Below are 15,030 nucleotides of genomic sequence, written 5' to 3' on the forward strand. Positions count from 1 at the left end.
TCAATTCCAATACGAGAACGAGTTTGAATTTGAATAGCTTTTCCCGCTTAACTTTGAATTTGAACTCTTTTCAGGCAAAAATTTAAATTGGAATGAAAATTAAACCAAAAGGTCTAGAAACCATAACAAAATTGCTTCAATTTACAATTACAAATGTTGAAAAAGAAACATTTTGGAAGGAAACTTTTTATTAAAAAGAAGTTAAATACCGTTAGAAAGCAAACTTTTCAAAATTATAAATTTCGATTAAGTCAACAACGTTTGAATATGTTAAATTAGTTTTTTCCGCCAAAATTTGTATTGTAGTTGTTTTCCTGCCAAAAATACATAAAATCAAACTAGATTTGCGTTCAATTTTTTAAAAAGTTTCAGTTGCTTTGTAATTAGAAAACCGACATCAGCAAAAAAAACGTATATCTTTTCATAGGATACCTTATGAATATTGTGAAATCATTTAATACTTTTTCTGTTTTATTTAGGATATATGGGAAATTCAAAGAGGTTTAACCAACCACTTTTTTCCACAAAAACTAACCAGTTTCTTTGATTAACCCAAAAAATATCTCATAAAAAGGGTTTTTTTTGGGCTTCAAACGTTGATCTCCACAAAACTTTGCAATACAGGTTCTGACCCCTTGTATAAAAATGCGTAGCTCACTGAGAGCAGCAATATGAGTGGTCGGAAGACTATATTCGGACCGTAACAAAAAGTTAGAAAATTGATATAGCATGAGGCTTTTCGAAAAAGAAATGTCTGTATCTCTTCAGTGGATGGTCTGAACATAGTCGTGCAATATATCAAAATACTGCTCACGACCAGTTAATTTTGTTCAGAGGCCTAAAGACTATAGGACCTCAAGTTTACGAGATAAAAATTTTCAACATTTTTCCGAGATTTAAAAATTCAAGTTCTTTTTTGTAATTTGATTGAAGACTTGTCAAACATTCGGTTATAAAATGACTTATTATGCTCTCCTTTTCCTAGCAAATTGATAAGTGAAGCATTAGGAGGCAGAGAGTTTTAATTTACAAAATGTTTATGGATGAGAACACCAAATGAAAGCTATTAAACATCAATCTGAGTTTCAAGTTTAAATCTTTTTACACAATAAAACCAAATTAAAATCAATCAAACGCAACCACAGTTTCAAAGTTAAATAAGATCTAAGTACTCCTGAGCTTTTTCTAGTGTTGTTAGCTTTCGCTTTTTCTTTGGTGCAAGGCATAGAGAAGGAGTCAAATTTTCCATGTGATTACTCACTGTCGCTTCGGGGGTGCGCGTTGGAGTTGAAGAATCTGGTTCATCAAGCCATGGTGACACTGTAGGGGAAGGATCAGCTTTCGAGGTAACTAATAAGGGTAATTCAATCTGTTCTATTCCCCATAAACGATCAAAAAATTCAATTTCTTCAAAGTTTTGTAACTGGTTTTCACACATCGATTAACATCACAATCGTTTTTATACAAATTTTTTTTTTACTGGTTTTGATAAAGTTGAAATATCAACCTGAAGAGCAAGAGGCTCGTCAGGATCCGTATATTTACCAGAATTTTCAAGGTAACTCAAATACTTTATATTCAGTTCTTCGTCCTCCTTTGACTTTTTTAAGGAAAATTTACTGAATAAATGTAAAAAAATTTTGGGAATCATAATGTGATGTGTACAAGTCCACTCATCAGAATTGAAATTTTTTTCTTCGTTAATTATTGCTACAAAAATACCGTGGACGGTTTCATAAAAATTGGTTCTTTCGTGATTGGAACATCCGGCAATAATATAACAAGGCATTTTTGAAGAAAATTGAAAGAAAAGGACAAACGTAACGCGGAAAGAAAAGAAACTGAAATGAATTGTGAAAACGCCTCAAGAGATTGAAATAGGGATTGGTTCTTCTAAAATTAGAAATTTCAAGACCTCCTATGTAGTTCTTGATATTCTATGTTTATATAAATTGAATTCAAACAAATAGCTTGTATCAAAAAGAACGTTTAAACATTATGACCTGTGATCCCTAATCCAATTGAACCAAATTGCAATCCAATATTTTTCCGATATAAAGTACATGTGTATATAAAGTAAAATAGATACAACGCTTTCTTTCGCAGACATATACAATCAATCGGAACCATTTCTTTTTAATCAGTTTAAAATCAAGTTACTTTAAAAATTTACTCGTTACAATGAAAAAAAAAAAAAAGCACCACAGCAATCGCAAATAAAGATTTTGGCGATTGCTATTTCGATATTTCGGAAAACAGTAAAAGATTGGTGCGTGCTACATTGAAAACATATGACCAAACTGGAACTTACGTATTCCTGAAAGTTTTCAAAAAAGCAACTGAAGGCGCTGAATTTGAATGTGTACAAAGACTTTCCTTAAGCAGCGAAGAATTTTCAAAATTACTAAAATCGGGAAAGTCAACCCGAGCGCAAACAGGTGAAATTTCCGATACTGTTGAAAACAAAGACAAACCACAGCCTAATTGTAAACGAGCCAGGAAATCTCAACTTTCCTCAAACACAAACAATTTCAAGCACGACTCGAATTAATTTTTTTCTACAAAATGGCAGAAGCTATGTTCGAAGTTGTGTTACCTGATTATTTCAAAAAATTTCAACCAAATTTCAAACTTTTTATTAGTGAAAAAGTTCCTAATTTATCTACTTTTAAAAATTATGCTTTTGGAAGCCACTTCAAATCTGAATATTGCCCTTTTTCAATTGAGATTTTTAAAAAAAAAACTCATTACCATATATTGATTCAAGTAGATTCAGAGGAACAATTAAACCAATTTCAATTTTTTCTTCCCAAAAATGATTCAGTTTTCCTTGTATTTTCACTTGCTTCAAATAATTAGTTTCTCCTGCTAAAGATGTCAAAGGAAACGGTGAGTTATTTGACAAGCTTAAACTAGCTCTCACTTATTCAGCACAACTTGTTGCAGTCAATCTCGATTTGTTAGATTTCACTGCAATCAAAAAACGATTACCCAACTTATTGCTTTCTGCAACATCATCTAACAAACAGACTTCACCAAATCAAAACGTTTTCAAGAAATCTCCGACCGTTGGGGGACAGAAACGAAATGATAATACAGTTACGCCTGCTGCATCGTCGACGTCAAACAAATCCGCAAGAATATCGACTTCAGTTTCAAAGAAACACACAGAAAGCAGACATGTTCAAACAGATGAGATGAATTCAGAAACTTTGAAAAGATTTGAAAGTTCAATTAATGGACCCCATTCTGCCGCTTTTTGTAAATTAATGGATATTTTGACAAGTGAATATGGGAAACTTGATGCAGATACTGATGTTTAGTTTGTGAAATTTATTGTTCGTGAAGTTTTAATTGATACTTTTCATTATTCCTTTTTTATTATATTGAGTTCAGTAAACATGATTTCAACTTTCGATTTAAAACTTATTCATGTAAATTTTTCAGACTTAAAATCACAATATCCAGATAAATCAGTCAGATTTCAGTATTTTTTTGCCACTTGTTTGTATTTGGATGCTGATATTAAATTGGTTTTTGTTTTGAAAAACAGACCATATGGTGGTTTAATTGGAATAGACAATTCGTCGCTCGACAAACACTTGAAACATTTCAAATTTCTTAGAATACATGCTATTTTGCATGACGCAGCAGGATATTTGCAAGAAAAAATCATACCGGTCCTGGGTACACATATGTTTTGCCTTATCCAATAAAAAACTGTTACCTGGGTCACGTGACAGGTATTGCGTTTTGCTTATTTCTTAAAGCATTCAAACCAAAGTTATTTCGTTTGTTGGAATGTTGAGTGAAAGTCATGTTAACCCAAAGAAAGAAAACTAAAAATTTGATTGTCAACCATCTCATTATTTTAGATATTGAAGGATTTAAATGTGGCAAGAAACCTTTGATCATGAAAGGAACTTTCCGTTTGCTCTGCTAGTTCAATTGATACAATTCATTTTCTGCCACCAGTTCAATTCAACAATTTATCAAAAGAAGAGAAAAAAGCTTACAATTGGGTATCTAAATTTCTACACAGCATTCTTTTGAGGAACCCAAACTCCCATTTTTTTGCTAAAGGTACACAAAAATCTGTTTCATTAGCTGATTACTTGAAATTACCCGTGACAAATTTGGAAAATATTGGCTGCCCAAAGATTGAACAGTTATTGGGTCAAGAAAAACATATTTGCAAACGACATTCTCAGTTACTTCCCTCGCATCAATTATTAAAGCATTGTACCCGTAGAAAATCCAAATTTTTTTTTCGATTGGTTACAAAATGAACTGTCCAATGATTCAAACAACCTTATCAGCAAATTTGGTGGTTTACGCTTCAATGACTAATCAGAGTCCTGAAAACAATTCAACACCAAGAATTAAAGTTACTCTTACGCGGACAGGCAAATTAGATTGTCGAGGAAAACCTCTCCTGCAAAAACTCGAACAAATTACACTGAACGATATCGAAATCGATAATTTACGGAAACTTTTTACAGTTCTGGACTACTTTCAACTATACAATGTCCAGACTCCAGGAATTTCGCCAGTCAATTCCGTTGTTCAATCTCAACCTGGAAGGGCTGCAACCTCAGCTGGGAGAGAGAAGTCAAATCCATTTGCATGACCAACAGCTTCCAGCTGAACTGAAAGAATTAGTCAAAGATGATAACGTTGAGGAAATACATTTAGTTCAAGCCACTATCAGAGTTGCTGCTCATTTTGTTGTAAAGTTCAAATCTAATTGTAACCATGACAAATTCACAAAATATGAGTTTTTCTTCATTCAACGAGGAGTTGATTTGCCTGCTGAACCGAAATGAAGAATCACATATATATACCAAGTTTTGTGAATCATGATAAATATATTTTTTGATTGTTTTCATTTTCTTTTGCTCTTGTGTGATTACTAGTCTAAAGAGTTATTAGACGAAATCAGTACCGTAAACGTAGAAAAAATTGTTCGGATACATCTGACAGACAAAAACATAGCAAGATATATAATAAAATACAAACCAAACGGCAATAGATCAGAGAAAAAAAAGGCGATTGGTATGCAGTTGTAACTATCAACCTTGATACAAATAAGCAAAAAAAGTCTTCCAGTAAACATGGAAAATGATGAAACCACTGTCGAGAACAATGATTGCGACTTTGTAGACATTGGTGGTGCCGAACAGTCTTTATCTCACGAAAACAGATCTTGGAAATTTTGTAATTCTGTTTCTCTTCCGTCTGCAGAAGTTGTCTTTTTCACACAAGTCTGTTTCATTTTCATTTTGCTCTCTTTATCTATTTCACAACCTTAGTTGTGACGAGACTGCCATTTGGCTTTCAATACTATCCAGTACAGTTGGTTACATGTAACCCAATCCCAAGTTATAATAATGAATAAGATCATTTCAACACAAGATCGTCTGTTTATGTCCGTTTCAGGTCCCTCGGGATCTGGCAAAACTGATTTAATTTTCAAATGCTTCTCAAAGGTACATTCTATCCATCGTATAACAAGATAATTTATTTTTATCTTCACGATCAACCCAAATACCGTTCCTTTGTTTCCCACAACAAATTTGATATTGAATTTATAAAATTGTCCAGCTTTGAACTTGTTAATAACTTACGGGATTGCATGATTGTCTTTGATGATACCTGTGAAGAAATTTTAAATGGCAATGATTTTGTTAAATTAGCTACAGCAGGCCGACATAAAAATGTTCATGTTATTTATGTCAAGCAGAATTTATTTCAGCAAAGTAAGCAATCACATACAATAGATTTGAATACAACTCACTTAATTTTGCTCAAATCACCTCGAGACATTCAACAGATTGATTATTTAGGCAGACAATTGAATAATGCAAAATTCCTCCGTCATGCGTATCAATTGGCAACGAAAGAAGAATTCGGTCATCTTTTGATAGACTACTTGAATCCCAAAACTTCAGAATGTCTTCGTTATTGTCAAACGTAGTTGCACCATCGCCAACCATTTTCTATTTACCATCCTCTAAAGCAGTTATCACATCTCTTGAAAATGAAAGATAAAGAATTATGTATATTGAAGCAAATGCTCAATAGTCATCATTGTAGATCAATTTTGACAGGAGCTGATTCAAATTTTATTAGATTTCTTTGCGATTGTTTCGTAAATGTTTTTCTCGGACATGTTCCAGCTAACAACAGTTTCATCGAGAGTAAGAAAGTACCATTTGGAACAATTGTTGACACTAAGTTTAGTATCCGAGAAAAACGAATTTTTGGCAAACAATATTTCACTGGTTAAATCAATCGGATAATCGTGTTACATTTACCTGAAAAACTAGAACCTTAGGCCTGTATGCTGAAGAATTCATCCTCATTCCTCGAAAAACATATGCTCCAGATGAAAAAACTGCACCACAATCTCAAATCCTTCAAATTCCAATAATTAACGACAAATCATCTCAAGTCAATTACATACAACGATTTCGAGAACGAAATATCAGCCGTGACTCTCCACCACCATTAAAGCCAACATCTCCTATTCCTTTAACCACTAGTAATGTAGCACCAAATCTTCGAAAAAGAAATTTATCTGCACATAGTAATTTCAGTGGTGATGGTGGTGATGAAGCAGAAAAAAATGTTGAATCATACAATTCTGTGCAGCAGACAAGTTCAAAGAGATTAGAAAAAAACGATGAAAAAATTAATGGAACAACCGCTGAAGTGTTTCGAAAGGTTATGGAATCCATTCAAGAGCTATTGGAAGCTAATAAATTGGAAAGGGCAAACATAGTGCTAAAGCAGTTGTTCAAAGTTGAATCCTTGACTTTAGACGTTGACGGATATGTTCTAATTCAAGGAAAACCAACACTTGTTAAAATTGATTCTTTTTTGTACGATACACAGCAAAACACAAAAAAACTTGAGGGCGTTTTTTATCCACAAATTTTGAAAGAACTGAATCTTGATCCTAGTTTAGTGCCCAACACTTATGCCAAACAGATGCTCCGCTCGCTTAAAAGCGAAGCAGCTAAGCCTTCAACTTCTTCCTTTTTGTCTCCGACACCCGACAACTGAGGAGTCGTAGAGATCAAAACCCTCCTCATCGAAGACTCGATCGACAACTTTCAAGCCCAGAATCAAGCAATCCGACAAAAGAAAAACCCAGAAAAAAGAATTTTTCCCCACCAACGAGGACGATGATAAAAACTACGAAAGCAGTAAAGAATCGTTTGCGACGACGTCAACAAAAGAATGGAAATCCTACTATCAGTGAAGAAAAGAAACTCAAAATACTCTACACGAAAGGTCCAGCTGCATTTGGTAGCGTTAAAAATTTAGCAAATGCTAGTCAACTCTCACCAAAAAAAGTTCTATTTACCATCCTCTAAAGCAGTTATCACATCTCTTGAAAATGAAAGATAAAGAATTATGTATATTGAAGCAAATGCTCAATAGTCATCATTGTAGATCAATTTTGACAGGAGCTGATTCAAATTTTATTAGATTTCTTTGCGATTGTTTCGTAAATGTTTTTCTCGGACATGTTCCAGCTAACAACAGTTTCATCGAGAGTAAGAAAGTACCATTTGGAACAATTGTTGACACTAAGTTTAGTATCCGAGAAAAACGAATTTTTGGCAAACAATATTTCACTGGTTAAATCAATCGGATAATCGTGTTACATTTACCTGAAAAACTAGAACCTTAGGCCTGTATGCTGAAGAATTCATCCTCATTCCTCGAAAAACATATGCTCCAGATGAAAAAACTGCACCACAATCTCAAATCCTTCAAATTCCAATAATTAACGACAAATCATCTCAAGTCAATTACATACAACGATTTCGAGAACGAAATATCAGCCGTGACTCTCCACCACCATTAAAGCCAACATCTCCTATTCCTTTAACCACTAGTAATGTAGCACCAAATCTTCGAAAAAGAAATTTATCTGCACATAGTAATTTCAGTGGTGATGGTGGTGATGAAGCAGAAAAAAATGTTGAATCATACAATTCTGTGCAGCAGACAAGTTCAAAGAGATTAGAAAAAAACGATGAAAAAATTAATGGAACAACCGCTGAAGTGTTTCGAAAGGTTATGGAATCCATTCAAGAGCTTTTGGAAGCTAATAAATTGGAAAGGGCAAACATAGTGCTAAAGCAGTTGTTCAAAGTTGAATCCTTGACTTTAGACGTTGACGGATATGTTCTAATTCAAGGAAAACCAACACTTGTTAAAATTGATTCTTTTTTGTACGATACACAGCAAAACACAAAAAAACTTGAGGGCGTTTTTTATCCACAAATTTTGAAAGAACTGAATCTTGATCCTAGTTTAGTGCCCAACACTTATGCCAAACAGATGCTCCGCTCGCTTAAAAGCGAAGCAGCTAAGCCTTCAACTTCTTCCTTTTTGTCTCCGACACCCGACAACTGAGGAGTCGTAGAGATCAAAACCCTCCTCATCGAAGACTCGATCGACAACTTTCAAGCCCAGAATCAAGCAATCCGACAAAAGAAAAACCCAGAAAAAAGAATTTTTCCCCACCAACGAGGACGATGATAAAAACTACGAAAGCAGTAAAGAATCGTTTGCGACGACGTCAACAAAAGAATGGAAATCCTACTATCAGTGAAGAAAAGAAACTCAAAATACTCTACACGAAAGGTCCAGCTGCATTTGGTAGCGTTAAAAATTTAGCAAATGCTAGTCAACTCTCACCAAAAAAAGTTAAAAATTTTCTCATATCTCAATCATCACATACAAAGTATGGATTGTTCCGTAAAACATATCCTCGGCTAAAAGTGATTGTTAACGATATCAACGAAACTTGGTCTCTTGACTTGTCTTATGTTGATAAATTGGCTGAATATAACCGAGGGGTACGATATTTGTTAGTTGCTGTCGATTGTCTCTCTCGCTACTTACGAGTGGAACCCCTGAAGACCAAATATGCTAGAGAAACAACCGAAGCTTTCAAAAAATGATCAAAACAAAACAACTAAAAAAAGTTTGGGTTGACAAAGGCACCGAGTTTAAAGGAGAGTTCGAAAAGTTATGAACTAAACGAGAAATCATCAAATACAATATTCACAGTGAAAAAAAATCAGCGTTTGCCGAAAGAAACATTCGAGCGCTGAAAAGTATTATCTACAAGTACTTGGAGTTTGAATGGACTAACAGTTATATTGAAAAAATACAAAGTTTTGTTCAAACGATTAACTCACGCGTCAATAGAGTAACAAAATTGGCTCCAAACAAGGTCACAAGAAAACATGTACCTGCTTTAGTTTCATTAATTGCAAACAGTCCATCGAAGTTGGTACAGAAACCAAAATTGCATGTTGGTGACTATGTGCGAATAGCGAAAACTGACTTGCCTTTTAGAAAAGGTTACAAGCAGATTTTTACAGACGAAATTTTTGAAATAGTTGCCATTCCTACTGTAAACCCTCCAACATAGTCTCATTGATGCGGAAAAGGAAGAAATCAGCGGAAAATTTTATGAAAAAGAACTTAGTTTAATTGGAAACAAAGCTGATTATAACGAAAATGGGCAGTGATGAATTTACTGTACATTTGATTTCAACAGCATCAATGGATTATTTCCCAGACAACACTTTCGACAGTTTTAGAAATTTTTGTAAGGAAGAAATAGCTTTAGACGGAGATTGGAGAGTTGCTCTCTCAGAAATAATTTTCCCCACAAAATTAAACAAGGTTACTGATGAGGAATTTACGTGCTTTAGAGCATCCGTAGTAGCCAGTAAATCCAACGCTGGCAATCGGAATACAAAGCTGGCAATCGGAATACAATTTCCAGACCTTACTATGGCGAAAAGTTTTTATCAAATCAGGAGAGTACAATTTTATAGAACAATTGATTAATGAGATAAAAACAAAACTCAAAGACAAAATTAATTTCGATGCAAGTCCTCAAGAAACCACGAATAGCATGAGCATTTGGATGAACTCAAAGGAAGGAATCTCATTCCCAACTCCCCAAATACCCAGTCTGTTAGGCTACAATGCAAAGCTTGATGAGAACGGTGAATATCACATTGGTTATAAAATGATACCCTCCTTCGATGCATCTTATGAGGGAAACGAACTGTCCGAATCTCATTTCCCATATGACTTATCAAGTGGGACAAGTCTAATTTTTGTCTATATTGACATTATTCAATACCAAACTGTTGGTGATGCAAAGGCCCCATTGTCACGCGTCATTGATTCAAATAGACGAATCAAAAATGGTAGTGCCTGCAGCATTGAACCTAATCATCGAAAAAACTTCACTAATTTAGGCTACAAAAAATTATTCACTTCAACTGTACAATCAAAATCGGTACAGTTGCGCACAGAAATTGGAAGACTAGTGCCCTTTGCAGGAACTGGTAAAGTTGTGTTGACTCTAAAATTCAAGCGCTTTAATTGAAAACCAATGGAACAATATTATGCAAAGCAAGCTTCACTTCCTCATTTTTCTGGACACTACCGACAACGCGGCAGTGGATTTGGCGCTTTGGCTGCTGATATTGGTCGTGTTGCTATACCGTTTGCACGACGGGTTATTCTACCAGCTGCGAAGAAACTGGGCAGAGAACTTTTGATGAGTGCAGCGCCAGAACTGATTGCTGTCGCTATGAAAAAGAAGTCTCCTAAACAAGCATTGAAAAACACTGTCACAAAAACTGCAAGAAAACAACTCGGTGGTGGTAGACGTCGTCGAAAGACACCAATTAAAGGATTACGAAGAAGAAGGCCAGTAGGGGCTCGAAAAGAAAAACAACCATTCGAAGAAAAACCAGACCAGTGAGAAGTCGAGCAGATTTTTTCTCAAACATAAAAAATGATCGCTAATTTGTTACCCAATGAAGCTACTCAAAGCTCTCTGGATTTGTTTGAAACGCAACCCCTTTTGATTACTTTTGAAAACGCTTTCGATCAAAAAATTGGACTTGTCTATTCACCTAATGGACCAATGCTTGAATTTGAAATCACCGGTGACCGTAATAATTTTGTTGACCTGCAAAAAATTTATTTGGAAATACGATGCAAAGTAACGCAATCAAATGGAGCTGATCTGCGATACGACAACACTGATCCTACTGTGTCTGATTCACCGTTCCTCGTAAACAACTCCCTGTATTCCCTTTTCTCTGACTGTACCCTCTCTGCTAATGGACTCAAAATCTCAAATGCCAACAGTAATTTGCGCATAAAAGCTTTATAGGAACAGAATTTTCTAACAGCAAAAGACTCGTGGCTTAAGTGTCAGACATATCGTTTTGAAAACGATCCCGCTGCAATAGATGCAGCTGGTTTCACACCTCAGCGAGAACTGGTCCGTGAATCGAAGGAAATTTGGTTCTATGGACCCGCTGGAGTTGATTTTTTCACATGTGACAAGCATTTGTTGAGCGGTGTTACCCTCTGACTTTCCTACAGACGTTCTCATGAAGACTTTCTCATTATATCTGAAGATGCTGCCAAGCATTACAAGCTGCAAATACTCGAAGCGAACCTATATGTTAGAAAAATGACTGTGACCGACCATGTGCTCTCTGCCATTGAATCAACTTTTCTCAAAACTCCTGCGAACTACCCATATCAAGAAGAAATTACAAAAGCATTTCTTGCAACAGCTGGTCAGCGCAGCTGCCACAAGGAAGATATTTTTGCTCGTGAACCGGTGAGACAAATTGTAATAGCATTGAGCACAAATAATGCATTTCTAGGAACAAACCGAACGAATCCTTTTCATTATCAAAAGTTTGGATTGAAGCAAGTTACCTTGAGACGGAACGGTTTACCAATAGCAAGTACACCAATTAGTACACAAGATCATAAACGTCTCTTCTTCAACACACTATCAGCGCTGGGTTTGTTGCACGGCGGGCTGGGAATCACTCTGGATAACTACCAACAGCACTTTATTATGTGTTTCGATCTCACTAGCACACAGCAGGCAGCTCATGATTTCTTGCATCCAGAAGTTACTAACTGCTCAGTTTCACTCGATCTTCAATTCTCAAACGCTTTGACAGCAAACCTGGAAATTTTTAGTTGGGGTATACGCTGACCGTAAAGTTACAAAGAACGTCCTTCCAATTTCGACCGTCTAAAAATGGATGAAATCCAGTTGCAGGATCTCATTCACAACTGTAAACATCTGAAATATCAGTTTCTTGGAGTATTTGCAGCGGACAATTTTCCACCTCGCATCCCAAACATTATCTTTATGATTGTGAACACTTCAAAATCAGATTCTCCGGGGACACATTGGATTGTGATTTGCAACAGAAGAAATGTTTTATACTTCGCTGATCCTCTCGGTCTTCCTCTTTGGCAGTACACCAATCTATTTACACGATTGAACGAGAAATTTCATCAGGTCACTGAATTAATGACCAAATATCCCATGCAAGACTCAAACTCTACCATGTGCGGTTCTTTTTGCATTTATAATGCACATTTGATTTATAATAAAAACTTAAATGGTGATGCTTCTGATTTTGCTTACTTAAATGATCATGTTTTGAAACGTTTTCTAACTCACATGCTTTCTCATCAACTAACTATTTTATATGGCTATTTTGTACACTTTTCAATTTCATTTTAAACACTACATTTTTTTTAGTAATTGACACTTTTACTCAATTGTTAAACTAATAGCAAAAATCCGAGAAGTTAGATCACTATCAAAAAAATACAAAATCGATCTATGGGGGGATATTACCATACCAGCAACATAGGCCCACTTTCAGTACAATTTCCGGACGGGTTTCGAAACGCCGCCTTTCGGCTGAGAGTCGAGCGCCATGCGTTTTCCTCTACTCGACCCCAAGAAGTTTTATTCTTTCTTAAATTTTATAGTAACAATTAGGTACAAGTTTTGAAAAAATTTCTACACAAAAACAGATCAAACATACACAATACTCGAATGTTTCCTAACCTATATGCTTTTTCATTAAACTATAATTTAGTTCTACATGACTGTTTTCGTATACATTTCAATCAACTTGTCAATAAAATTAAGCTTCTGATTTCCTTTACAATAATGATTCTATTTTGAAACGTTTTCTAACTCACATCCATTTTCATTAGCTTTAAGCGACACTTACTTCAGAAGATTGTAAGTATAATTCAATCATTTCATTTCATATCTATTTCACCAAGACCATAGAGTTTGTAGAAACATTGAAAGAACCAATTCGCAAAGACCTTCAACCGCAAAACGCATTGAATAGTTTTAGTTCAATTGGAATACAACATAGCTTGCCGAGCTATAGGTGGCGGAAAGAAATAATATATCGCCAGAACAATTTTGTTTTAACCAACACAACTTTCACATAAGGATCATTAAGTATAAAAATTATACATTGGGATCATTAGGGATCAATAATTTTACATAGGGATCATTTGCTATAAAAATTATACATAGGGATCATTAGGTATAAATATTTTACATAGGGAACATAAGGTATAAATATTTTACATAGGGATCATTAGGTATAAATATTTTACCTAGGGATCATTAGGTATAAATATTTTACATAGGGATCATTAGGTATAAATATTTACATAGGGATCATTAGGTAAAATCTATACCCAATGATCCCTGAAGGGATCAACAACTCCCCCCATCCCAGTGCCGTATATCTATACTACTTCTCTCTGCAGTAGCAAGGGTTTTCGACCCCTTAGGCATCTTAGCACCATTTGTCATAAAACTCAAAATTCTTCTGCAAAATTTGTGGAAGTCTGGTATCTCTTGGGACGAAACCGTGCCCAGTGACTTTGTTCCGATAATTGACAAATGGGTCGACCAATGCAAACAAGTACCCCCTGTTAGGCTGCCGCGCTGACTTGGTCCACAGCTGTCACCTAAAGATCTACAGCTTCATGTTTTCTGCGACGCGTCGCAAGACGCAATGGCTACGTGTATCTACTTCCGAACTGCTTGTAGCTCTGGCATACACGCTTTTTTTCGATTGGCACAACAAAGGTAGCACCACTGACCCAAGAGAGCATTCCTCAACTGGAATTACAAGCCGCCCTTATGGGTGCTCGGCTATGCAAGTTCGCTACTGATGAAATGCGATTAAAGCCCCACTCCACTCACTTTTGGACGGATAGCACTACTGTTTTGTCCTGGATCGCATCACCTGGTAAACTGAAAAATTACTGCGCAAACAGAGTTGATGAAATACCTACTTTATGCAAAGCCGAACAAGGGAAACACATCCCTGGTAGACTCAACCCAGCAGACAGTGCTACACGGGGAATTGAACTTAAAGACGTAGCAAAGCTCTGGTTGGATGCACCACAATTTCTACTCAACAATGAGCCTATTTGGGGGATCAACGAAATAATGGAACAAAGTAATGCTACAACGGTTAGCCCCTCAACTACACCCTTACTCGATTCTTCCAGGTTTTCAGACTGGTTTCGATTAGTTCGGGTCACTGAAGGGAAACGGTAAACGTTCTACCACTATGGAAGACCTAGAAAAAGCTAAGCTCCTCCTTTATCAACAATCCCAGCAAGAAACTTTTGGTGACACCTACAACCAACTACGAACCAAGCAGCAAGTTGAAAACAAAAACAAACTGCAAGAGCTGTCACCTTTTCTCGACAACGGTATTATTCGCGCGCGTGGACGACTACGAAACTCACCTTTACCGGACGTAACAAAGCATCCAATAATTCTTAAAGCAAAGGACCCAATTGTGCGCATGATGATCGAGAGCGCTCATCGCCGCTGCATGCATCACGGCACTGAGTACTTTCGCAACTACCTGAAACAAAGTTTAGTCACCATTGGGCTACGAAAAACACTCAGGCAGATAAGACATTACTGCTTTCTCAGCAGAAGATTCCAAGGCAAAGGGCTACATCCACTCATGGCCGACTTGCCGCCAACTCGTTTCGACGATCCGTCTGACGACCCATTTCCGTAAAAAAAAAACACAGGAATTGACTATATCGGGCCATTCTACATAGCAACAAAGGATACAACTGAGTAAA

Source organism: Symsagittifera roscoffensis, chromosome 7 (assembly GCF_963678635.1).
Source record: "Symsagittifera roscoffensis chromosome 7, txSymRosc1.1, whole genome shotgun sequence".
Lineage (NCBI taxonomy): Eukaryota > Metazoa > Xenacoelomorpha > Acoela > Convolutidae > Symsagittifera > Symsagittifera roscoffensis.